The 24,240-nt window shown below is 43.4% G+C and overlaps 1 protein-coding gene across 9 annotated transcripts in view; it reads right to left on the bottom strand.

Moving 5' to 3' along the window:
* The window catches only part of RBM47 (RNA binding motif protein 47), a 141,393-nt gene that overhangs the window by 56,066 nt on the left and 61,087 nt on the right, over positions 1 to 24,240 (bottom strand). Inside the window, exon 1 of one of the 9 annotated variants that reach the window (XM_045834276.1) lies at positions 10,877 to 11,009. The exons of the other annotated variants lie outside the window; for them this stretch is intronic. The gene's annotated coding sequence lies outside the window, so the exon portion shown is untranslated. Of the gene's footprint in view, positions 1 to 10,876; positions 11,010 to 24,240 lie in introns of those variants that run through there. 9 annotated transcript variants of the gene reach the window in all.

The following is a 24,240-nucleotide window of genomic DNA, read 5'->3' on the forward strand; positions in this document are numbered from 1 at the left end:
ATTAATAATGCTGTATTAAGTTAATGCTCTAGAGAAATAAAAACATATGTTCACAAAGTCTTGTACAAGAATGTTTACAGTAGTTATTTATAATAGCCTAAAACTCAATAGAGGAATGGAGAAACAAACTGTGATAATATGTCATACAATGGGATACTACTCAGTAACAGAAGGAAATAAACTACTGATACACGCAATATCATAGCTCCCTAGCTCATTAGCATAAAACATCACTCGGAATAAAAGAGGTCTTATACAGAAGAGTTCATACTAAATGAATTTATATGAAACTCTAAAACAGGAATAAACTCACAGCAGTGGTTGACTGGGAGGCAGGGGGCAGGGGCAGAGACTGACCTGGAGGGGCACAGAGGGGACTTCCTAGGGTGATGTTCCTTATCATGATGTGGGTTCAGGCATGCTTTTGTTCAAGCTCAGTAAGTGTACACTAAGATTTGTGCATTTCATTATATCCAACTTTACCTTTAAGAAATTATAAACAAATATTGAACTTTAGTTAATGAAGTGTTTCAGGGGAAGTATCCTAATGTTCAGCAATTTCTCTTGGAGGTCATCAAAAATATGATGAATTCGTGGGTAGAGAAATGGACTAATGGGTAGATCTGTGTTATAAGCAAATACAGCAGCAAAGTGTTAATGGCAGAATCTAGGTTTGGGGTATATGAGTGTTCACTATAAAATTCAAACTTGCTGTATGTTTGACATTGTCATAATAAAATGACTTAAAATAAGTCATTCTCTGGTAAGCCTTAAAGAAGAAACCAACTGTAAAAAGAAATGAAGACAACTTGGAAGTATTCGTGAACTGGGTATTAGATGATAATAAGGTATTACTGTTAATTTTGTTAGATACGGTCATAACATTGTGGCTATATAAAAATATCTCCATATTTTCAAAGATGCATATTAAAGCACTAGAAATAAAAATAATAGATGTCTTTGATTCACTGTTTTAAAAAACCTTAAAAAATGAAAGGGGAGGAAATGCTGTCACAGTGCAGCAAAGTCATACTAGCTATTAAATCTGTGTAATGGGCACATTGGAATTTATGATATTTATTCCTTCTAAACTTCAATGTATGTTTGAAATTTTAAATGTTCTTTTGAAGTCAATTAGTACACACTTATACTAAGACTACAAAAATCAAACAGCCAGCTAGTCCTACAAAGTTGAAATAACAGCATTCTGTGATTGATGTAAAGTGCTATTACAACAGATTTCCTTTTTTAAAATTAAAGTGAATCTAAGATCAATCTGTTACTAAAATGTTAAATATTCTAATGACTCCTTTAAATGAATTAAAAATCCCCAGGTCATAATTGCAGGTATTAGAATCAACAGATAAGTCATATTAAATTAGACAGCATTCATTCATTCATTCATTCACTCAAGCATTCAATAAATATCTCTTTTGCAAACTCCACAGTAGTAGAACTATCAATAAATATTTTTTATATAAAGATGGTGTAATACCTTAAAACACCTCTAGGGGAAAAAACCCTCCACAGCTACTACTTATGCCTAAACATTTCTAACACCTATGGTTGTGACATTAAGAAATATAAGCAGAAAAAAATTTTAAAGGAAAATACAACCAATAAAATTTTCATCTACTTGACTTTAATTTTTTATTTAATGAGCTTAGCCTTCTTACTAAGATAACCATGAAGCACGTGAGCTTCTGAATTTACCAAACAGATGAACTGAAAAGGTGTTTTAGGTCCTCTAACTATGCAATCTTTCTCTGTACAAAATAATTTATCCCAATATTCTCTTATGCTTCTTCATTTAAACTCAATCTAAATGAAGAAGCATTTAAATTATTACATTTAAAACTCAGCTGGTTTACTAGGTTTCCCTTTAACCACAACTTTCTAGGAACAAATACGTCCCAGAAAACATGAACTCTGGTCCTTGACATTCTTTGGTTCTATACCATGTCTCTTATGCAGGGTTCACTTGTTGACAAATTTCAAGTTCTAGCTTTTGAAGAAATGTCTGCAAGGTCAATATTTAAACTGGTTTCTGGTAACAATTATGTTCTTCATTGAATTTCACAATGTCACAAAGTAACAGCAGCTTACAGTTCTAACTTCAGAGGAAAGAGGGATGCATAGCCCATACTTCCTAGTGTCAGATCCCGAAAACAAGTGTCTATCAAGGTGTCCTGCCTTTTGGTGTCTCTGAGCCACACTGGAAGAAGACTTGTCTTGGGCCACATATTAAATACACTGCAACACATTATCACAAAAAAATCTCATAACGTTTTAAGTAAATTTTATATTTTGTGCTGAGCTGAATACACAGCCATCCTGGGCTGCATGTGGACCATGGGCCACAGGTTGGGCACCCTGGTAGATCATGTTGTCCAACAGAATTTTCCGTGATGAGGGAGATAATTTAATATCTGCAATATCCAATACAGTATCCAGTAAGCACATGCAAGTGAACATTTGAAATGTGCTGAGTGCAAACAATGAACCAAAGTATTTATTTCATTTAATTTTAAATAATTAAATTGAAATAGTTGCATTGCATGTGGCTATCAGCTACCGCACTGGTAAACACAAGTCTACTTAGATTCACGGAACAGCTCCTGGACAGAGATTTTGGGCAGAGTTAGACCAGTAAGTCTTAGAAATGTATCCACTTTGGCAGAGGACAAGGAACTAATGCAATCAAGCCCTTCCCATTTCATGCACTTAAAAAATTTGGCTGCCCTTTTCAAGATTCAGTAGGGTGTCAGATGAGTGTTAAATGATGCTTAGCAGCTGAAGTGATGTTCCTTTTTTCGGTCTTTAGTTCTTCCTCTCCGGAGGCAGAACTCCCTTCCTGACACCAACATTAAAAACCCACAAAACCACCCCTAGCAACTACATAATACACCTTCACTACAAGCTCCAATGTACACGCACACTCCTCCACACACCTCCCGCCTCCCCCAGTTCAAAAGTTTCCACCCAGATAGTCTTAAACACTAACATGGTCCACATCAAAATCCCTGATTCTGGCCAATCAGTTCATAAGAATGAACACACACAAAGGGCAAATTTGGGCATTTTGTAATTGTTTTGATAAAAGTTTTAAGCAGCCCTGGCTGGTGTGGCTCAGTGGATTGAGCACTGGCTTACGAACCAAAGGGTTGCTGGTTCAATTCCCAGTCAGGGCACATGCCTGCATTGTGGGCTGGGCCCCTGGTGTGGGGCACAGGAGAGGCAACCATACATTGATGTTTCTCTCCCTCCCTTTCTCCCTCCTTTCCCCTCTCTCTAAAAACAAATAAAAATCTTTTTTAAAAAAGCTTTAAGCAGGTTTCCCTGTTTGGCTTCTTAGGTGGGGAGGCCAAGTTGGACAAATCACCCTGGTATTGTAACCATTGTTGACATATTTCCCAAGCTTATTTGTTTGATGGGTCCTTGTTACTCTGTTCAAAAAAAGGAGCACAGAGCTTCCTTCGATGAATCCAGCCTGCTTTCAGTGGAGGGGGAGTGGAGCATGAAGGAGGAAGTGAACGGACTCCCCAAGAGCTGTTGAGAGATGTGTTCCCCAGCTAAGACGGTATTTTCCCCATCTCTCTGCTGGGGAGGGAGGGCAGGGGCAGGGAGAGAGGTTAATGACTGCATGTGAATCAACTGGTGTTCAAGTTCTGGTGACACGGAACTTGAAAATGTTGAATTTGTTAAGCTTGAACAGGCCTACCAGTGACTAAAATCTGATATTTATACTTCCCTTCATCGTTCACTCCTTGTCTTTGAAACAAGAACTACAAAGACTTGCAATCAGAACCTAAGGCTGAAGGGGCAGGACAGATGTAACAGAAGTGTGATGAGTGGGCATCAGGCAGGGGAATCCTCCCTGCAAGGCGATCTCAAAGCCAGAGGAGGTTGGACGGAGGTGAGGTCGGGGGAGATTTTTGGTGGTGCCAGCAGCCAGAAGCAGTAGGTGACAGGAACTGGGAGAAAGTGTACGTCGGATCATGCACGAGGATTACTGGTGGCAGGGGACCTGCAGGTTTGTCTTTGGGGAGTGCAGGGGCAGATGTGCGCACGAGTAATGCCAGTCCTGGCCGTGCTGAAGAAGCTCAGGATCCAAGAGCTCGAAAAGTCCTACCAGCCGAACATACCACTGGAAGGTCAATAACCTCCCATGGTCACTGTTTTCTGCTGCCCTTCACCTTGGATAATGACAGTGTTTACTATCATTATCTTGTGCATGTGCCAGCAGATGACTCTGAATTTCAGTCATTGTTTTTAGAAATAACATTTGTGTATGCTTCTTCTGATAATACAAGAAATCCATGTTTACCGTGGAAAACAAAGAGGGAGAGGGGAGAAATATACACACATGTATTTTCTTTCTCTCTCCCCACCCCCACCCTCTCTCCTATAGAGGATTTAAAAAAAATTTTTTTTTAAGATTTTATTTATTTTTAGAGAGAGGGGAAGGAAGGGAGAAGGAGAAGGAGAGAAGCATCAATGTGTGGTTGCTTCTCATGCACCCCCTCCTGGGGACCTGGCCCACCACCAAGCATGTGCCCTGACTGGGAACTGAACTGGCGACCTGTGGTTTGCAGGCGGGCACTCAATCTACAGAGCCACACCAGCCAGGTAGAGGATTTCTTATTAAACACCATAAGAAAGAAAGAGATTAGATGGAAATACAGGTAATTAAATTTAAAATGATAAACTCTCTCATCATGGGTGGACATTTGGGTGTTCTTCAGAGAACTTCCTCTGTTTTGCATCATTTCTAACAGAAGCCCACTAGTATGATGAATGGGTTAAGCATTTCTAAGGTTCTTGATAGATATCATGTGAGGGCACTACATAAAAGGGAGTGGCTAGACTCATGAAGAAGTTTCTCTAAGTCTCAGAATGAAGGACAAGGAAGGCCCAGAACAGATCAGTTCTTTGATTCCTGGTCAAGTGTTCTTTCCACAGCGCCCCCAACTCCCTCAGAGCCTGACAGTTTTTTTTCTATGAACTCTATCTCATTTTAAAGTTACAGTTAAAATACTTATCCCTATCGTTTTATGGGGCAGGTAAAGGCTTCATCACGTTATAAATGGGGTTCTATTCAACCACGTGTGTGTGTGTGTGCAGATGCCCAGGTTTTACACCCTCATGTTAGGACCTTACCTTCTCTGACATATCTATTATCAGACAACAGCACAGGAACTGCTCTAATTTTTTTTTTATTAAAAAATGAGAGAGTGGGCATTTCTACGGCTTTACAATAAGAAGCCATTTTATGAGAAAAGCAGAGTGAAAGCCTTTGTTCCTACTCAGAGTTCAAGTTTGCATTTGTGATTGACACAGAGGCGGCGCCTACTTCAACAACGGCTAACTTAAATGCTGGCGTTTCACAATCCTCCAAGAAAAAAAAGTCACACGTGACAGCGTTCAATCTCTCCAGTTCACCGTGAGGAGTCCAGTTCTGTTCACAGGTGCAGACTCCCTTCCAGGGAGTCCTGTCTGAGGGCAGGTCAACGAAAACTACTGGCCACCCAGGCCAAGCCAGACAGCCCCCGCTCCCCACCCCCCCACTCCCCGCTCAGTGCTGCGCACTCTCTCCGTCGGAACAGCGACACCCAGACGTTGGTGAAGCTGTGGAAAAAGTGAGTGCCACGTGGAACGAGTGTCTTCACTTCAGCTTTCTGATACACGAAATGAGTGTATTTAACATCTGAAAACGTTTTTAAAAAGGTAACCATAAAAATTAGTTGAGAAAGTGTTTTTTAAAAGTATGCAAATACAAGGTGTTGTTCCTGTGGTTTTTCATGAAGTTAACAAAAACCAAATCAAACCCTTGATGACTGCTTTTAGGCGTCCCATATAAAAGGGGCTTCCTCCTAACTGTGAAAACAACAAAGCTTAACCTGTGACTGGGATGCTATCAGGGTACTTCCTTGTCTTCCACTGGGCGAGGGGTGGGCTGACCAGCTTACCCGCAGCCTCCCTGAAAAGACGGTCTGGCCACACTGATGTGCCTAGTGATATTCACGCAAAGTTAAAAACATAAACTTCCTTCATTCGCAGCTAGAAAAAAATATAAAAGGTATATACTCCCTTTTGTTATTCTAAATGAAGGACACTCTGAGCAAGTGTCTGGTCACCTGTGGGTTTTTTTTTATTGTTGTTCAAGTACAGTTGTCTCCATTTCCTCCCCACTTCTCCCCCCACCCAGCCATCCCCACTTCTCACCCTCAATACTACCCCACCTTTGGTTTTGTCCATGTGTCTGTCCTTTATACACGTTCCTGACAACCCTTCACCCTTTTCCTCCCTTTATCCCCCTCCACCTCCCCTCTGGTTACTGTCAGTCTGTTCTTAATTTCAGTGTCTGGTAACTTTTGAGGTAAGAATAGAATATTTGTGAATACATACATGTGTAGAATGGAAAATCGAGGAGGGTAGTAATTAAAAGGACATTTCAAAAGTTTATTCATTTCTGAGCCGTTCAGTTGAATCAGAGACTTGGACACCCACTGGGTCAGGGCGCAGAGCCTCTGAGAGTTGGAATTGGAGGTGTTTCAAAACCCGCTTTGAAAGACCTGGCATTTGCCTCCCAGAAGATTTCTCAGCAAATGACTTGAAATTCACCTGTCTCTCTTACAATGACTGAATATTTCTTGATGTACAGATACTACAACCTGATCTTTAAAAAGAGAAACCTCAAAAGTTGCTAAATACAAATTTTAGAATATACCATGTGCATCTGAAAATAAATTATTCATAAGCAGAAAATATATTTATAAAGAAAGGTAAGAATATAAAATGCACAATAGCCTTCTTTTCAAAACAAGACACACTTTGAAGGGAAAGAGAGCGATGACCTAAGAACTGTCAGGTCAATGTCAGGCTTTGGACAGGGAGATAGACAAGCCTGCACTACTGCATTCCAGCCCAGTCTGCGTTAACGAGGTGGCACGGCCTCAAGAGCCACTTGGCATTGCCTTTGCCAGGACTGGATCTCTGTCTACTGCAACTAACAGCTTGTGTGTTTAAGTTCAGCCCAGTTGTGAAGTCATGAGCCTTTTCTCAGGCTCAGTTTCCTCATCTGCAAAACAGCAACAATCACCTCCATAGGCGATAGTTCCAGTTTACATGAACAGGCCACGCAGAGCACTTAGCAAATACATTCCCAGAAAGAGACTCCTCTCCTTCCACCCTTTCAGGGGCTGACATTCCCATCCCACCCTTTATGAGATCATTTAACTTGGAAGAGCTGGCATATACAAGGAGTGATTTCAGCTCATACACTCGTGTTTTTAATTGTGGTCTGTTCTTACAAAGGAATACTATGCAGCGATGAAAGAATAAATTACAGGTACATGAAACAATGTAGGTGAATGTCTCAGACACATGGTTGAGTGAAAGAAGCCAGATACAATGAGCACATACTATATGATTCCATTTTTATCAAGTTCAAGAACAGCCAGAGCTGATCTACGGTGATAGAAGCACCTGTGACTGGCATGTGTAAGTGTAACAGGGAGGAGAGGTGCAGGAGAGCTTTCTGGGAGCCTGACAGTGTCTTGTACCTTGATCTGAGTGGCAGTTACCCAAGTGTATACACATGTGAAAATTCAAGCTGTACACTCAAGAGCTGTGCATTTCACTGCCTTTACACCTCAATATATAATGTTCAAAATAACATTTTTTCAAGTACTTATTTAACTTAATCTTATTACATGAGGTTTTTCCTCTTACGCATTCTTCAGTCTCTTTTTACGTTTACATGAGTGAGAAACATATTCACAGGTACCTCATAATTATAAGAATAAAGCATTAGTCATATATGGAATTTTCCAAATAATTAAATTTAACCATTTAAGTAAAAAGAAAACGATTGCTTTCTTGGACAAAAATCTTTAAAATGATTTGTAGTCCTCACTATTATTTTAAACAGATGCTACTGAGCACATCTTCCTGGTGAACCAAGGTTACCCTTAGAAATGTATGTGGTCGAGCCGGGCTGAAATGGAGTGACAGCCTCAAAGGCCACTGCTCCTGTACTGGGTGACCGTAGTTTTTGCCCCTTCCCTGTTACCTGGGGCTATTTTTCACTGTTGCACGCCTGCCTCTAACCATTCCAGTCTTCCTCATTTACTTTCTTTCATTCATGTATTCATACATTTGGTGCACATTTTTTGAATGCCTAATATGTGCTAATATGTACTGGAAATATAGTGATGAATGAGATACTCATCATCAAAAAACAAGTGTTTTGGTATCTTTAAGGGGGAAATATTGGACCTAATTTAGGGGGTTTGGGAAGGTCACGTTGAAGAAGTGACATTTAAGAACTGAGAGATGAGACCCTAGCTCAGAATGAGAGCTAAGTATTTGGTGAATGAATGAATCATGCAGGAATGAACGATTATTAGCTAACTAAGAGGAAATAAGTTCTGCTTTACTATGCACTGAGAAACCTGGAACTGTATTCAAAGATTTAAACCAAGAGCCAGCTGGCACTGAGCGAGGCCCTGGTGGACTCACCGGCATTAGTTTCGGCTGCTATGAGCACTGCTTTGTGTCTTACTTAAGACCTTAGTTTACCAGGCAACTGAAGGGGTTTTAGCTGTCGCTCAGCTAACCTATACACAGTCATCCGGCCCAAATAAAACCAGCCCAAATAGCCTAAGTCTTTATGATGATTCCTCCATGTTGCCTTCATAGTTCTGACCCAAGCTCACATGAATGTGACACCTCTGGCACAGTCACCAAAATCACCTGGAAAGACTGCTGCCACCCATCCACACCCGTGCGTGACAGTTCTGTCCAGGCCCAAACCACCCTGACTCCTTGGGCATTAATGCACGTTGCAAACCACCCATCATTTGAGGCCCATTACTGCCCCTAGAGAGCTCACCTTCATGACATATTACGAAACAAGAGCTCACAGTCTAAAGGACAGAAGGAACAGATAACAACCACCTTTGCGGAGAGACTTGACTCCCTTATATGCCTTATAAAACCAGCCTGATGTAGAAGTGTTACCACCATATTGTATGTAATAGTAGCAAAGTTTAAAATGCCAGAGATACAGGCCAAGTTATTCAGGGCTTAATTTGATCATGTGAACCGATCTACCAACCAACCATCATGTAATTAAGAACCCTTAACAAGAGAAACAAATGCAGCTTTTGGTGATTGCAGTTTCTTACAATTCCATACAGATCTTGGAGACTTCAAATTTGAAAAAGCTAAACAAAGAAACGGCACTGAATAAGGGTATTTTCTCAGTCAAATAAAGGGAAGTGAGGAATGACAAGTATCTGGAAGTGGTTTATTTTTAGACGTTTTTCCAGAGCCTTTCTGTTCTTCTGGTAAAATTTCCCACTTCGAACAGCATGGATCTCTTTTAGAGACGGTGGAATTGATGCATGAGCCCCTTCCCTGGTCCTGGGTCTCTACTTTGAATGTAAGGGGTTCCACAGAACGTCAGAAGATAAAGCAATCTCTGTGTATCTATGGGGTGCACTTAGTAGAAAGCACGTATTTTCACCTCTGTTCCAAAATCCTGGAGGAAAGAAAAAGTTAATTTCCTTGCCGAAAGCGACAAACTTCCGGTGGTCAGGGTACCGAAATGACGCTGTGCCAAACTCAATTTTCTATACACACACACACACACACACAAGTGAGCAAACGTGCTGTCCTCTGGGTGCACTTGACATCTTTTGACCTTCACAGTTTGTTAGATTTAGTCCAATTTGCCTAAATACACAAAGCCACAGTGAAGTTTTTCCCAGGAAGGAACTTTCCTCTAATTTAAAAATAATCATTTCTTCCAGCCATTTTGCAATGACTGTGGACTCGTCAGGAGAAAGACTGTTGGCTTCTTACTGCCAACTCGCTGGGCAAAAACGTACCAGAATCAAGTTCTTTCATAATCAATGGGTTCTCAAGCTTTACTATCGTCTTTGTACTTATGTACAAAGGGAGTAAGCACTGCATCGTTAGACGGAGTAAAGAGCCCAAAGACTCCGTGTTTGCCATACTGCATACATTACAAGGCAGCTTCTGGCGCTATTCTTTCTTCCTGATTTTCCTATTTGCCGTTTGGGTTTTAGCCACTACCAACATGGCTGAGGCATCTGTCTCATATCCTGTGTCCAGGATATCATTACTACAATTGCTCAAAGGCAAATATTTGATTAAGGCTCTAGTTTTATCATATATGCTCATATTTTCTACACCAAAACAAGCTAGAAAATAAATACTGGGTATGTCCAAGACGTATTTACTCGTTAGTTTCTCTAAAACTACCAATGAGCAGAGCAGAGTTATTCCTACCGACTGAATGAATGCGTTCCAGAGAGAGATTTGAGGGTAAGAAGCAGTCTTTCACACGGACCTTTCGTTTGTTATCCGGTCGAAATTTAACAGGATGGGGATGGGGGGCGGGGGAGGAAAGAAAGTTTGGAAGTATTTTCATGAAACCAGAGCCACCATTTAGCAAAAGCCTCTAATGGAATGAGTCACAGGGCACACTGAAGTGCAAATCACAAGGTTACACGTCGCCTCCTAGAAACACTGCACCTGGTCCTGGTTCTGTGCTAAAGCAAAGGCTAACATCTGATCCGAACCACGGGCAAACCTCAAGCACAGGTAGACTCTACTTCATTCTCCACGACACACACATCCCTCTAGTAAAACTGAAAACACTTGACCGAAACCAAAGATTACAATTATCTGGGGACAGGGAGCCACTGAAAAATACACTTTGCAAAGAAATTACTTTCCCCTCTCCCCTCCCCTTACCACCCCCCTCCTTTAGTAGAAGGGGCCTGGAATCACACGTAATCTGAAATTTTAAACATTTCTAAATACTAAAGTACAAAACAAGTACCTGGCAAACACCTGGAGCTCTCTTTCCACCGCTCGCTCTCTCCTCCCACAGTCTGGCAAGGGAATGCCCTTCAAAACCATGGCTCAGTGCTTTTGGTAAATGTTTTACAAGACACTAAACAGCCCTGTGTCCCACCCTCAGAGCAAACACCACTGAGAGAACACAATATAATGGTCACAAAGATAGCGTGTGATGTACAATAATGCAAATGAACAGGCGGGCTCTATTAATACAGAAGGAAAAAAACCCACCCAAACTTTCAAGGGGTGGGGGTAAGCAAGCAGAAAGGGCTTGAAGAAGTAAACTCTGACACCAGAAGTGTTAAAGGTTTTGTGGTGTCAGTTTTTTTTTTCTTAAAGTGGCCTTATGATAAAACTCATTGTTCTACTCCCCAAGCAAGTCTTGGCTTGCTAACCTGGAAGTGTCAAAGCAAGCGTTAACAAAGGGCAGAGTTCACCAGTGAGCCCATAGACCCAGGAGTAACTATGCATTTACCATATATTTCTATTTATCAAGGCAAGGAAAGCATTCATAAACCGTCTTCCACAGCAAACGAAACGTACTCCCCATTTTCCATATCCTTCAAGCAAATACACAGTTAAAAACCAACTCTGCTTCAAACCAGAAGTTTTGCATTCCATTCAAGTTAACAATTACAACTGGAGGATAACAGAAACTTGCTGGCACCGAACTATTAGCATACCCAGAGTGTCAGGTGCCTCTTGGTACCACCAGGGTTAACAAAATAAAGGAGGGTGTCCGGGACCACCTGCCTGGCTTTACAGGACTGTCCCATGGAGATTGCTGGAGTCTGCAGCCCCGTGTGTAGCTGCCCTACTGTGAGTAGGACAGTCTGAGAAGTAAAAACGCAGAATTATTTAGCAATAGTCAAACTTAAAAGGAGACCAAGGCCATCTAGAGAAGGAAGAATTGACTTTGGCTTCAGAATCACACCCAAGGTCAGGTTAGGCAAGTAAGAAAGCCTATTTTCTCGTCCCCACCCCTTTCCGGGGAAAATATTCCAAAGGACGGACAGCTCTGCCAACCTGAGAGCCTGGAAAATGGCACAGGGCAGCTCTTTACCTTTTCAAAATGTCTTTAAGGGCTGCCACAATATTTCTTGGCCCTCCTACCTTACGTATGTGGGTCCCATCTTGTTTTCAGCTTCCTCATTTACGGATGCCTCAGCTTAGTGCTGTGACTCAGGGCAGTTGCCTTCACTGCACTGAAGTCTGAGGGACTAATCTGGCTTGGGTGGGACCCTGGATGGCCATTTATCTGCCTCTCAGGGCGTGGTGAGGGGCCTCCCTGGCCTCCAGCCCAGGCTGCCACCTCTTCTGCTTTCGCATTTTTGGCTCCTGCCTTCTAGACTCATCCTGGCCTCTCCTCCCCTTCTTTTCTCTCCATCTCTTTTCCGCCGTCCATCTCTCCTTCCTCTTCTGCCTTGCTTCCCTGAGGAATGGTAGGGATGTGGTGGTAAGGAGTGTTTATTCTCACCGTCCTGTTCCTAGTGTTATCTGAGGCAGCATACCAAACAACCCGGTGGGGGAAGTAAAACAGAGGTTCTTATCATACAGATTCCACTCAAGTGAGACCTGTGATCTCGAAAGATTTAACACCTGGCCCGAGGTCCTGGGGCAACGCTGGCGGCCCTGGGGCTGAAGCTCAGCTTTCCCGACAGGCCAGGGCTTCCCTGCTGCCACACACCTCGACCCACTCCCTGCCCTCAAATGTGCCTCTTTGCAGGGCCCTACAGTTCCAACCTGGTCTGAATCAAGTCTCTCTGCCACCTGTGGCACGGTTTCCTCTCGGATGCCTCTTCTTATCTCCTCCCTCAGGGCTGGTCTGCCTCTGACCCTGTTCTTAGAGTCTATCTCACTTGACCCCTATCACCCACCTCCTGGCTACGGCTGTCCCCCGGTGCCTTTCTTTGGGTAAACCAACAGAGCACAAAATGACAACCCTGCATGACTGGAGGTAAGTATCACTTCCTAGAAGTCTTTCCTGACTAGTGCCTCTCTTGGGTGACGTATTTGTGTGCAGGTCAGCTGCTGTCTGGGCCAGAGGTCCCCCACCCTTTCAGTACCAGGGATCGGTTTTGTGGAAGACGATGTTTCCACGGACCGGGGTGGGGAGGGTGGATTATTTCAGTATCATTCAAGCATATTACATTCAAGGTCATCTCCTGCTGTGCAGCCTGGTTTCTGACAGGCCTGGACCCGAACTGGTACACAGCCCCGAGGTTGGGGACCTCTGGTCTTTGCCACCAGAGAGCATCCATCTCTATACCCCTCAGCATGGAGTCCAGTGCTCACTGTTAAGGGACATAGTAGCATTTTGATGAAAAAAAATGTGAAGACATAGTAAAATCCGAATCCGAAGTGGATTACATACTCCAAGTACAAGTGGGGGCCAGAGAGTTTAGGGTTGCTTTGCCTTTCTGATATGGGATCTCACATTTAATTCCATCAGACAGAGGAGGAATGGGCTCAGCCAGGACGCCCAAGGCGCACAGCTGGTAACAGCAGAACTGGTCCCAGCCCGAGGCCCACTCCTCGCCTGAGACGCACTCTTCCGCTGCAGCCTGCTCACTCCAGGGCCCAGTCTGTTGCCTAAATCAACAGCCACCTGCACATTTTGTGCCACGGTGCTCAGTGCTCGGAACCTGTTTGGTCTTCTTCGTCTACTCTAGACCTGTTCCTTGGCCTCCCCACCTCCGTTCACCCATTTCCTTCTTATCCCAAAGACAATCTGTCCTGTTCACTCTGAACTCTATGAACAATCTATTCACAGGCAACATGGATTCCCCCACTTCAGGTTTGCCTTTATGTTCATTCTTTCTGTGGCCATAAATCTGATGTTTACTTGAAACACTGCAGGAGGTATTGAAATTCCTTGTGGTACATATAGCACTTGCTCTCCTACTGTATTCAAATGCTGTACCTCATGCTGCTCAGAGACTAAACTCTGTGGCCCTGAGAAAGAACTGTGCCTTCTATACAACACGAATGTTTTCTAATAGCACTTTCCCCACTTCTGGGCGTGCAGTTCTAAGCTCAGTTTTTGTTCCATTGTGTTGGGTGTGCCAGCACTCGGGGGTGTTCACCCCTGGAATTTTTAGCAGCAGAGCTCTGACAGGGCAGAATAACCTGCCACTGGAGACTGGCGCTCCCTGAGCCTGGTCCAGAGTGTCTGTCAGTCCCAGGGGCCTCCCTCTAGTCTGGGCATCCTTTAGCATAAACTTGGTCTGCAGGATGGTTCCAGATTCTGAAAGGGATTTTGACCTCCTTTGGACATTGGGAGACAGGAGAGGAGGAAGCAGCAGAAGTTAAGATTTTGTTTGGAGCTGCTAAGACTCCTGGAACCCGCCAAAGGCCTTGGCACACTCCACGGAATCACTCGCGCCCCTTCTATTCTCTGGAGACAGCTTCCGAGAGCCTCTGAGCGTGGCCTCAGAAACTGCTCGGCACCCACTCCAGCCTAAACCCAGACCCTAAGCAGGGTCCCAACACCCCTGGTGTTTTCCCAAATTGCCCAAGGAAGGAGAGGCTGGGACGGGCCTGGGGAACACAAGATGAATCTACACTGTCCAGCACCGTCTCCACTGGGACATCACCTGCTAGACGAGCATATCTCCAAGTGAGGTCCTGGGTGTCCTGGGGGGCCCTAAGACTCTTTCAGAGGTCTGAAAGGCCACAACTATTTTCATAGTAATTCTAATATTTTGCCCTCTTCACCTCACTGGCACTTGCACTAATGGTGAAAAGGCAATGGTGGGTGAACTGCGGGCACCTGAGCGCAAAATAAGGCAGCGGCACAAAACTGCACCAGTAATCATAGCATTTTCCATAGCCAGGCACTCAAGGGTTTTCCTTTTTTTTTTTTTTAAGAGCTAGTTTTCCTTAAGAATGTACTTGAGGAAGCAGGAAAATACTGATTTGATCATGTCTTGACTCTTGCATGTATCTTCTTGGTATTCTCTGTGACGAATGGGAAGTGTGCCTAAAGCAGTCTTGCTGCGAACCAACTTGTGGCGATGGTCTCCAGGAAAGTGGTTGTGTGACTGTCTGAGTTAGCGTGAACTACACCGGCCTTTGTCACAGAACGCCACTTTTACAAATGACCAGCAAACAAATATAGTGATTCAAACTGTGCATTTGGCAGACATTTTCTGGACATGAAGGATGCCACTTCAGAGAATATGACTGATAGTATTTGTTTCCAGTAATAAAATTTGAGCTTTCAAGCAAAAGTTAAAATTTTGAAGAACTTGCACTCTACCATGAGCTTGACAGCTTGCCAATAATTAAAGGCTTTTCTGATGACATTAGTTATGATAGTCACAACTGTGATTTTTTAATATTGTATAATGAAATATGTCAATATTTGGAAGATCTTCACAATTCAGTAAACCAATATTTTCCAAATGACCAATTCGTGGTGTTACGGAATCATGCCATCCATGGGTAAGTGATCCACTCAAAGTACATGATAAACCAGTGGACTTTAGGGCAGCAGAGCATGAAAAGTTCACTGATATAGTTTCAGATTCTATAGTGCAACTAACCTTTAAGAAACTTTCTCCTAGAGTTTGGGTTTAGTGCCGAAGAAGAATGTTCATGATTATCTAAAAAGGCTACTAAAATACTCCTCCCTTTCCCAATGATATATCTTTGTGAAGTTAAGTTTTCTTTATATACTTTGATGAAAATAACATATCTCAACAGACAGAAGGCAAAGCAAATGTAAGGATACAGCTGACAACACACTCTCCGCCCCAGTAGCACACTTGTGCCTTTCCCTTCCCTGTCTCTCCCCTTCCCTCTCAGGGCGCATCTCCTTAACTCTAAGGGCCCCCACGAGACTTGCAGCCAGGGGAGCGGTGGGCAGCAGCAGCTCGTCCTGGGCTACCCCACTGAACCTGTCTCCAAGTCCCCCTTTTCTCTAACTTCCCAGTGAGCCAGCTTATCCCTGCCTAGGCTCTCTCCTGTGGCTTCTGCTGTCCTAAGTCCTTCCTTGTTTCATTGTCACAGGCTTTAATAAATGTACTCTCAAGGAAAAAAAAAGGGAGGAAGGGAGGAAGGAAGGGAGGAGGAAAGAAAGAAAGAAAGAAAGAAAGAAAGAAAGAAAGAAAGAAAGAAAGAAAGAAAGAAAGAATATGGCTGACTTCTCTCAAGACAGTCATTCAAGAGATTTAAGGGAAAATATTGGATACATTTGCAAAAATATAAATGATGCACTCTTTTCACCATCTGCTTTGTTTAGAAAGTTTTTTTCATTAAAATGCTATTTATGTCAACATAAGATTTTACTATTGCTAGTTTTGAAAGAATTAATGAACATTTTTAATTTCTCAGTTTGAATTTCTAGTGTGATAAATAGCAATAAATATTATCCACATAAATAAAAGCACTCTGGGTTCCTCAATAATTTTTAAGAATGTAAGGATAGGGTTGTCAAATTTAGCTGTGAAAAATGTAGGGTATCCAGATAAACCTGAATTTCAGATAGACAACGAATGATATTTTAATCTACATATCCATGCAGTATTTGGGACATGCCAATACTAAAAAAAGTCGCTGTTTATCTGAAGTTTATCTACCTGAGCATCCTTTATTTCACTTGCACGATAAGATGCGCTGGGCCCCAAACATTTGAGAAACACTGCTCTAGACCGTGCCCCTCACATGTGTACTGAAGCACTAATCACAACACTTACTGAGCATCCACTCTGCACCAGATCCAGCACTAAATTCTTGACATATATTACCTCTTCAATCACCTCCAAAACCCTTGGTGGCAACTACTACTATAGTCCCTGTTTTATAAATGAGGACGTAGAAATTCACGTAAGTGAAGCTAATGACTGCTGGAAGGCAAGACTGGAACCCACCTGCTCAGACATCAAAATCTTAGTTTGTAACTACTAGGCTTACACTGGACTCTGAATAATGGACATTCCGCAAGATGAAGGGATTTTTTGCATATTTGCATCTTAAATTTAGTTAAGTCAATTCCTATTGCTTATCTTCTGTCTCCCAGCTGTGTATTCTGCTATCACAATAGTGAAAACCAAGGCTGTTAAGTACAGCATGCGGGAATTCTATCCAGAACTGGCCGTCAGCACTCTGACTTGGAGCCAGGTTTCCTCCTGGATGCTTCTCTGAGCACGACAATAGCATTACTCTGGGCTGGGGATTTTAGAGTGGAGCAGAGGGGCAGAGGCACTGTGCTCATTACTATTTGGAAGTCACTGGGAGCTTGGTGCTGAGCTAGAATCATCCTGGAGAATAAGCTGGAATTTCTCCAAAAGAATCTGTACCAACTGAAGCCAATGCATCCACTGCTCTCAGTGAGCCATGGCCCTGTCTTTCGTATGATCACGACCCAGGCCCCTGGATATATTTACTGAGCTCAGGGTCGACAGTACACACACCAGGGGAAGTAAATGTTTTTATGGTCCCACATGGGGGCAAGGGCATGCACTCCACTGCGTCACATGATCTGCAAATACAGAAATGAATTCAACTGCAGCCACCTAGGGGTCCTCCCCCAACGACCACTGGTGATAATGTAATGTAGAAAGTGACAAACATATTAAGGCAGGGAGAGAGATACTAATCTTTCATATGGGAAAGTTTTCTTTAACAAAGGAAAGATTTACCTTTCAAATGTTTTTTGTTTTGTAAATGTGGATTTTTAGATGAGGCATTCTGGGTTAAACTAAGGGCAGGTGTATGTACAGAAGCCAAGGGAGGTTAAAAAAAAAGATTTGTAAAAAAATCTTTGCAAACTTTGAAAAATAGCCTAGAGGAGAGAGTGGACAAGGGGAGGGGGAAAGGGGATAGATCAGAAAACAAAAGATGACAAACTGGAGTGTTACATAATTACAGAAAAGGTGCGTTTTAGAAACTGACACTCAGTGAAAGAAGAGAGAAAGCAGAAAGAGGGTTTGGGGAAATCCAGGGGCCAGGACACCTGGCCAGGGGGCATTTGTAGGACAAGGAAAAGGATCATTCTTACTTTTAGAACTGTTAACCTTGCAGTCTGTCTTAGCACCACCTGTCAGGGCTCCCGTCTCAGTTCAGGCCCAGCCCCGCCCTGCTCTCCTGGAAGCCCCTCTAGCCATCCGCCCACCCAGTCCAGACCCCTCACAGGCTGAAAGGAATGTCTGCAGGAGGAATACGAAGAATAAACTGAGATGCACAGCTGGGCTCCCTCTTCAGATAAAGCGAGGAGGCCAAGGATTCTTGCAGCTCTCCCCTTCCGAGGGCCTTCAGAATTTATTCCTGTGAATGCCAAATGTCAAGGAGGACACAGCCAGAAACTGACTCATCAGATTTCCAAAGTCAAGACCAGAACACACAGACTGGATCCAAGGACTCACTTTCCACCTTCAGGACAGAGTCAAGGGCCCTGCCTGCTACGGATGTAAGCGATGGAGCCCAGTGAGCCCACTTCCTTTCCTGTCTTCAGGGTTCTCTAGAGCACACTAATAGGGACTTTTATTTCATTGTGTTTGAGCCACAGGCACTGATGACACTTCAGAAAGTGACTGCCCTTGGAAAGTGGTTGGACATGTACATGAAGGTCATTAGTCACCACTGAAGACCCAGATGGTAAATATTTCAGGCTTCACAGGCCATACTGGTGAGTGACTTCTGCCTACAGTTTGGTTGAATATAGTGTTATAATGTCAGGTGGATGTTACATCACCTTCTCACCGACAAAGGCTACCTAATCCTCCATACGCTTGCCCAAGTCTGACTCTACTTGGGGAGTCATTGCACCTTTGCTATGATCCTCTTCAAAAAAGAGTTTGGCTGTAGATCTGGAAGAGAATTAAATCCTCAAATGACAGTCATGAACTTGGAAAATTAGATAAACGGGATTTAAAATAAGCTAGAGTATTTTGTAACCTGCTAGTTTTTATTCTGGGTGTGTGTTTGTGTGTGCCTGCATTTTTGCTTAAGAGTGAACACTCTACATGTATCACAAAATTCCAAATCTGGGAGAATCCTCTGATATAGTCTAACCTGACACGGTCTACCCTTGAGGAAACTATGACCTACTTCAGTTAAATGAGATATTCCAAGTCACACACTAGCTGGCAGAAAAGCTGGGGTCAGAAACTTGGTTTCCTGATTTCCAAGTTAGTTCCCTTTCTACTACTCTACCTTAGGAGCACACTGCCAAATTATTACTAAAAACTCAATCCAACAAATACTCATAAGGTATTTCCAACATGCCCAGCACTGGTTAGGTGCTGTAGGGATACAAAAGAAGTGTCCGAGGATTCCTGCCCATAAAATGCTTTTGCCCTTGCTGAGAAAATAAGGCACACACACAAAACAAATACGTCATTATATAACTACTTGGCTAAAACAGGGCTAATAAAAGTTGCTGCAGTGGTTCTCTATGCTTGCTGCATAATAACGTGTCTAGTAGCTGCATGTGGTTATTGAGCACTTGAAATGTGGATAGCGCAACCAAGGAGGAGAAATTTTAATTGCATTTAATGTTAAATAACCTAAACTTAAAAAGCCACATGTAGCTATGGTCTAAAAGAATAGTTATAGGTCCGAACGGAAAATACGCAGTACACATTCTGTCATGCCTCCCTCTTGTGCCTGCGGCAGAAACCACCACCGATCCCAGAACTGGTTCCCTCTGAGCACATACGGGCTCTCGGGAGTCTCCATGCAACATATTCAATTCTTCCAATTGTCTGAACCTGAGGTAAACCTACCTGCCATCCCAGATACAGATAAAAGGCGACAAAAGTGAGCTAGAGGGGGAAGTACTTGAGCTGAACCTAGAGAGACAACATTTGGGCCCGTGGAAGGAAAGGACAGAGTGCGGGCTGTCCAAGCAGAAAACAGCGTGAGCGAGGGAACTGGAGAGAGGTCTCCCGGTTCCCTGACCGGGAGCTGCTGGTAGGCAGGTAGGGAGGAGGACTGTGTTGGGTGTGGTAGAGATAAGGGCACAGGCAGAAGGTGGGGCCAGGGTAAGGAGACGTTTGGATTCTGGGAGTCTGGACTTTTCTCAAGAGCAATGGGAGTCCCTGAACATTTAAGCAGGATGAGGACTGGAGGAGGACATGTGTTAGGAAGGCAAATCGGAGAGCAATCCACAGAAAGGGCTGCATAACGGACACACACATTGAGAGACCAGTAAAAGGCTATTCCACTAGCGCTTTTTGTTTCCTCTTTAGGAAAGGAATACTTGCTTATTGGAAAATATATATAAATCGCAGAAAAGCAAATATAAAATTAAAACTAGACCTCTACCATTCAAACTTCACCACTGTTGGCATTTTGGCATGGATTCTTCCAAGTTTGTTTCTTTTTTCCTCTTTTCACGGGTATTACAATAATTTAGGAATAGAGTTAGGACTAAGACAAGGAAGGAAGTAGTGTGAATAAAGAAGAAAGGCTGCAAAAGAAATTTTTAAGTAAGGCAGCAGGGTAAAGAGAAAAGACCGTTAGCACCCAGGGACCTGAGTCCTAGACCTGGCCATGGCCATGGACCTCCTCTCTCTCAACCCCCAGACCCAGTTTCCTCAGTTCAGAATCAAGGTACTGGTCTAGAGCAACCTCTGGGGTCTAATGAAGGGTCAGACGAGAGTTTTGAGGCCCCCCCTCAAGACCTAAAATGGAACTAAAATACACGTGTGTGCAGGTCTATGTGTATTTTAAGCGACCAGCACATATAGATAGCAGGGGCTGTCTTAAGACAAAACGTTCCCTTGGTCTTTAAGCTGCATCAATAGCATAGAGCTCATTGCAATCTGTGAGGTTTCAGGTGTAAAATAATTAAACCATGTATCCTGAGCAGTGTTGCAGGGAGGACACGCAGGTGCAGGCCCCAGGACGTGGAGTGGGGCGGTGTAAACAAGGAATCCACTCCCAGACAGAACTCGGTCAAGCAGGGACAGTGTCTTCCAAGGCGGCAAAGTTTTTAAGGCCCAACCCATCTTCTCAGATCATAGGAAAAACAAAACTAAAAACAGCTGCTACAGAACATAAATATGCTCTCTGCAAACAGCGGTACATAGCCAGTTACCTGTTAACGAATAAAAATATAAACCAGTGGTTGTCCCCAAGAGATGCACATGAGGCTCAGTTTGGGAGTTTTCAAAAAATTCTGATGATTGGGCTCCTCCTCCTCCGACCAGTTAAATCAGAGTCTCAGTGAGTGGGCTGTGTGCACTGGTGCTTTTGCAGAGCTCTCTAAATGACTGAAACCTGAAGCACAGGCGGATGTCCCAGAGCAAGAACAGTCCGAGGAGCAGTGTGGGATCCAGATCTGACCAAGTGTGCTGCCAGCCGCCTGGGTAAGAGGAGCAGCCAGTTCCTGGGCGAGGGAGGACTGGAGGCCAACCCAGAACCCAATGTTAAACTGCACAGTTTCTACTTCAGAGTGGAGGAGCTGTCCTTTTCAATACATCCCTTTGTTGTTTTCACTGAACCGTGCACTAGAGAACTCCCAGGGACTCTCACCAGCTAATGAACTCGGGTCAGTGAACATGCCTTTTCCTGAAGATCACCTGGCCCTCTAAGGGGCTAGCAGTTAAAAAGGGTAGATTCTGGCCTTAACCAGAATGGCTCAGTGGGTGGGGCCTCGTTCATGTAAGGCAAAAAGGTCACCGGTTCGATCCCTGGTTGGGACACATGCCTGGGTTGCAGGCTCAGTTCCCAGTCTGCCGGTATATAGAAGGCAGCCAAAACAGATGTTTCTCTCTCACATCGATGTTTCTCTCCCTCTTTCTTTCCCCCTTACCCCTCTCTCTAAAAAAAAATAAGTCAAAATAAATAAATTTTTAAAAATTCTCTTCTTAAAAAAAATGTGTAGACTCTGGCCTCAGACTGACCTGGGTGTGTGTACCACCTCCACCGTGCACTAACTGTACAACTGACAGATTCTATTATTCCTCAGTTTCCTTATTTGACTAACATTTCCTTTATGGGGTTGCTATAGAAATGAAATGAGGACACACAAGTGAAAGAGATAATGTAAGTAAAAGGCTTCTTTTTGTGCTTGGCACACAGTAAGCACTCAATAAATGTTATCGTTATGTATCATTTATTTTAATCATCATCACCTCTAGGGTTCCTTCTAACTCCAACATGTAATGATTCTAAGAATCATTTGGACAAATGGGGATGTACAAAATCAGTAGGTACAGACATGCCTAGATTTATTTATATTTTTAAAATTTTATTTTTACTTTTGATTGTAGAGAGGGGAAGGGAGTGAGAAAGAGAGAGGGAGAAAAACATCAATGTGAAAGAGAAATATTGACCAGTTGCCTTCTGCATGGGCCGACCAGAGACGGAGCCCGCTACCCAGGCTTGTGTCCACCAGGAATCAAACCGGTGACCTTCCGGCTTGCTGAAAGATGCCCAACCAAATGAGGCCATGCTGGCCGAAGCCTGACTGACATGCCTAGATTTAAAGGTCTGTGTTCGGCCCCTTTCACTCCAGCCCAAGTCCTCAGTAACCACTTCATTCTTCCCTTAAGACGTCCCTTATATTTTGCTAACCTAGGTCTTAGTTTCAAAAGGACCTCACAAAAGGGACACTAAATTTTTGTTATGCTTGACGAAAGCAACATGGTTGCTATGTGACTGTTATTTCTTGGCCACACAGACACCTGTGAGTATGGGCAAAGTGACGTCAGACATTCTATTTCCATCTGCCCTCGCTGAAGCAGCTGCTGACACCTGGGGGCAGCCTGCGTGTACCGACGCACAGCCTTGGACGAGGCCCCAGCACAGCATAACTCTGATGCATGTCTAATGACTGATTTGAAAACCTTGTTCTTGGAAACTTCAAGGCTGACATTTGAGTGTTGCCCATGAAATTTGCCTACAGGTTTGTCGCTGACTAGAGCTGCGGATTTCAGCCTCATAACCTTGGAGTATTCTTGCCTTCCACAGCACCAAATACCCTCCTGCAAAGCACAGTGCCATCATCAACCTGCTCTTCTGCCAAAAGACACATTTTGTCGGTGCCCACAGCTTTCTTTCTCCCTGTCCAGGGTGGGGACAAACCTCTTTCTTTTAGGAAGACAAGCCTCCTTTTGTGGGCGAACATCCGCTTGTCAGCCATGCTGTTGGCTGCATCACGGCCCAGAGCCACTGCTCTACTTTTTTGGTTTTGAAAGCGGGTAAGCTTGTCTGGCAAACAGCAAGTCATCAAGGAGCATGCTGCCAAAGGAACTACTGGCTCTGTGAACCTTGTGCCCAGGTGAGTGAAATAATTTTAAAAAGGGAAATCATTCAGTTTGTGATTAACCACAAGCACCCTTCAAAAATTTACTCCCGATGAAAATCAGTTTTTCCAAACCTTTGTTCATTGGGATCTGGAAACCAGACCCCCGGATCGTCTTAGTTACAGAAATGCCTTCTTGTGAAGTCGCTGGTTGACTGTATCCGCAAATGGCTCTGGGTCAGCTGGGCCCACTGACTCTTGCACCACGTCATTTTGGAAAGTTTTTCAGCTTATATCACTGTGTTAATTGCACATGGATCATTACAAACTGCAACAGACTTCAAGGTTACCCTTATGTGAGTTTTCTACGCCACCTCGCCCCACACCTGAATTAGCACTTTTGTTGAACTGGATCAGAGATCAGAAAACAGTGAGAGGTGGCGAATTTACTCTCTGGTGTGTATCTGTATGTGGATGAGAGAAGAGGTCCATTCACTTCTACTGCATTTTTAAACATGCCAGTAAGTATTTGAGTTATGACATTGCTGGTTCTAACTCCTGTTTTATTGTTAATATTTCTTCTTAACTAGATGCTTAAGCTTTCATTCTTAAACTCCTCTGGGGCAAGGATCGTGTCTGAATCATCTATGTATCCTTTACATGCTGGCCCCGGTATCTCTCACATGGGATTCCTCTGTAGGTTTATTCAAATTAAGTTACAGGCCTTTGTTTTCCCCCTCTGTGCAGAAGGAAGCCATGTGGAGCAAGTAAACAGTAAGAAGTAACATGCGATGGAAAAACATCTCTTCTATTTTCAGGTGAAAAGGCAGAAAAATCACATTTAGAACCTGCTTTTGGGGACTGCCTTCAGCACCCTGGTGTCATCTCGTGAGAGGTCCCTGTCAGTGGCTGACTCAACAAAAGAAAACCTTCGTGTGTATCAGATCTTCACGAAGTTTTCTGCACATGGACACAGCGGTGCAACTGTATAAATCCTACCTTAAATCTTATTTGAATTACAGTCTGCCTTCTGGGGGAGGGGGGAGAATGATAGGAAGGTCATTTTCTAAAATAAATGCCTTCTGGTAAATTTTAGAAATTTGGGGGAAATTGGTTTCTAAGAGATCTGTGACCACTAAGCGCCAACT

Source organism: Phyllostomus hastatus, unplaced genomic scaffold (genome assembly GCF_019186645.2).
Source record: "Phyllostomus hastatus isolate PE091 unplaced genomic scaffold, TTU_PhHast_1.1 phas_contig_196, whole genome shotgun sequence".
Lineage (NCBI taxonomy): Eukaryota > Metazoa > Chordata > Mammalia > Chiroptera > Phyllostomidae > Phyllostomus > Phyllostomus hastatus.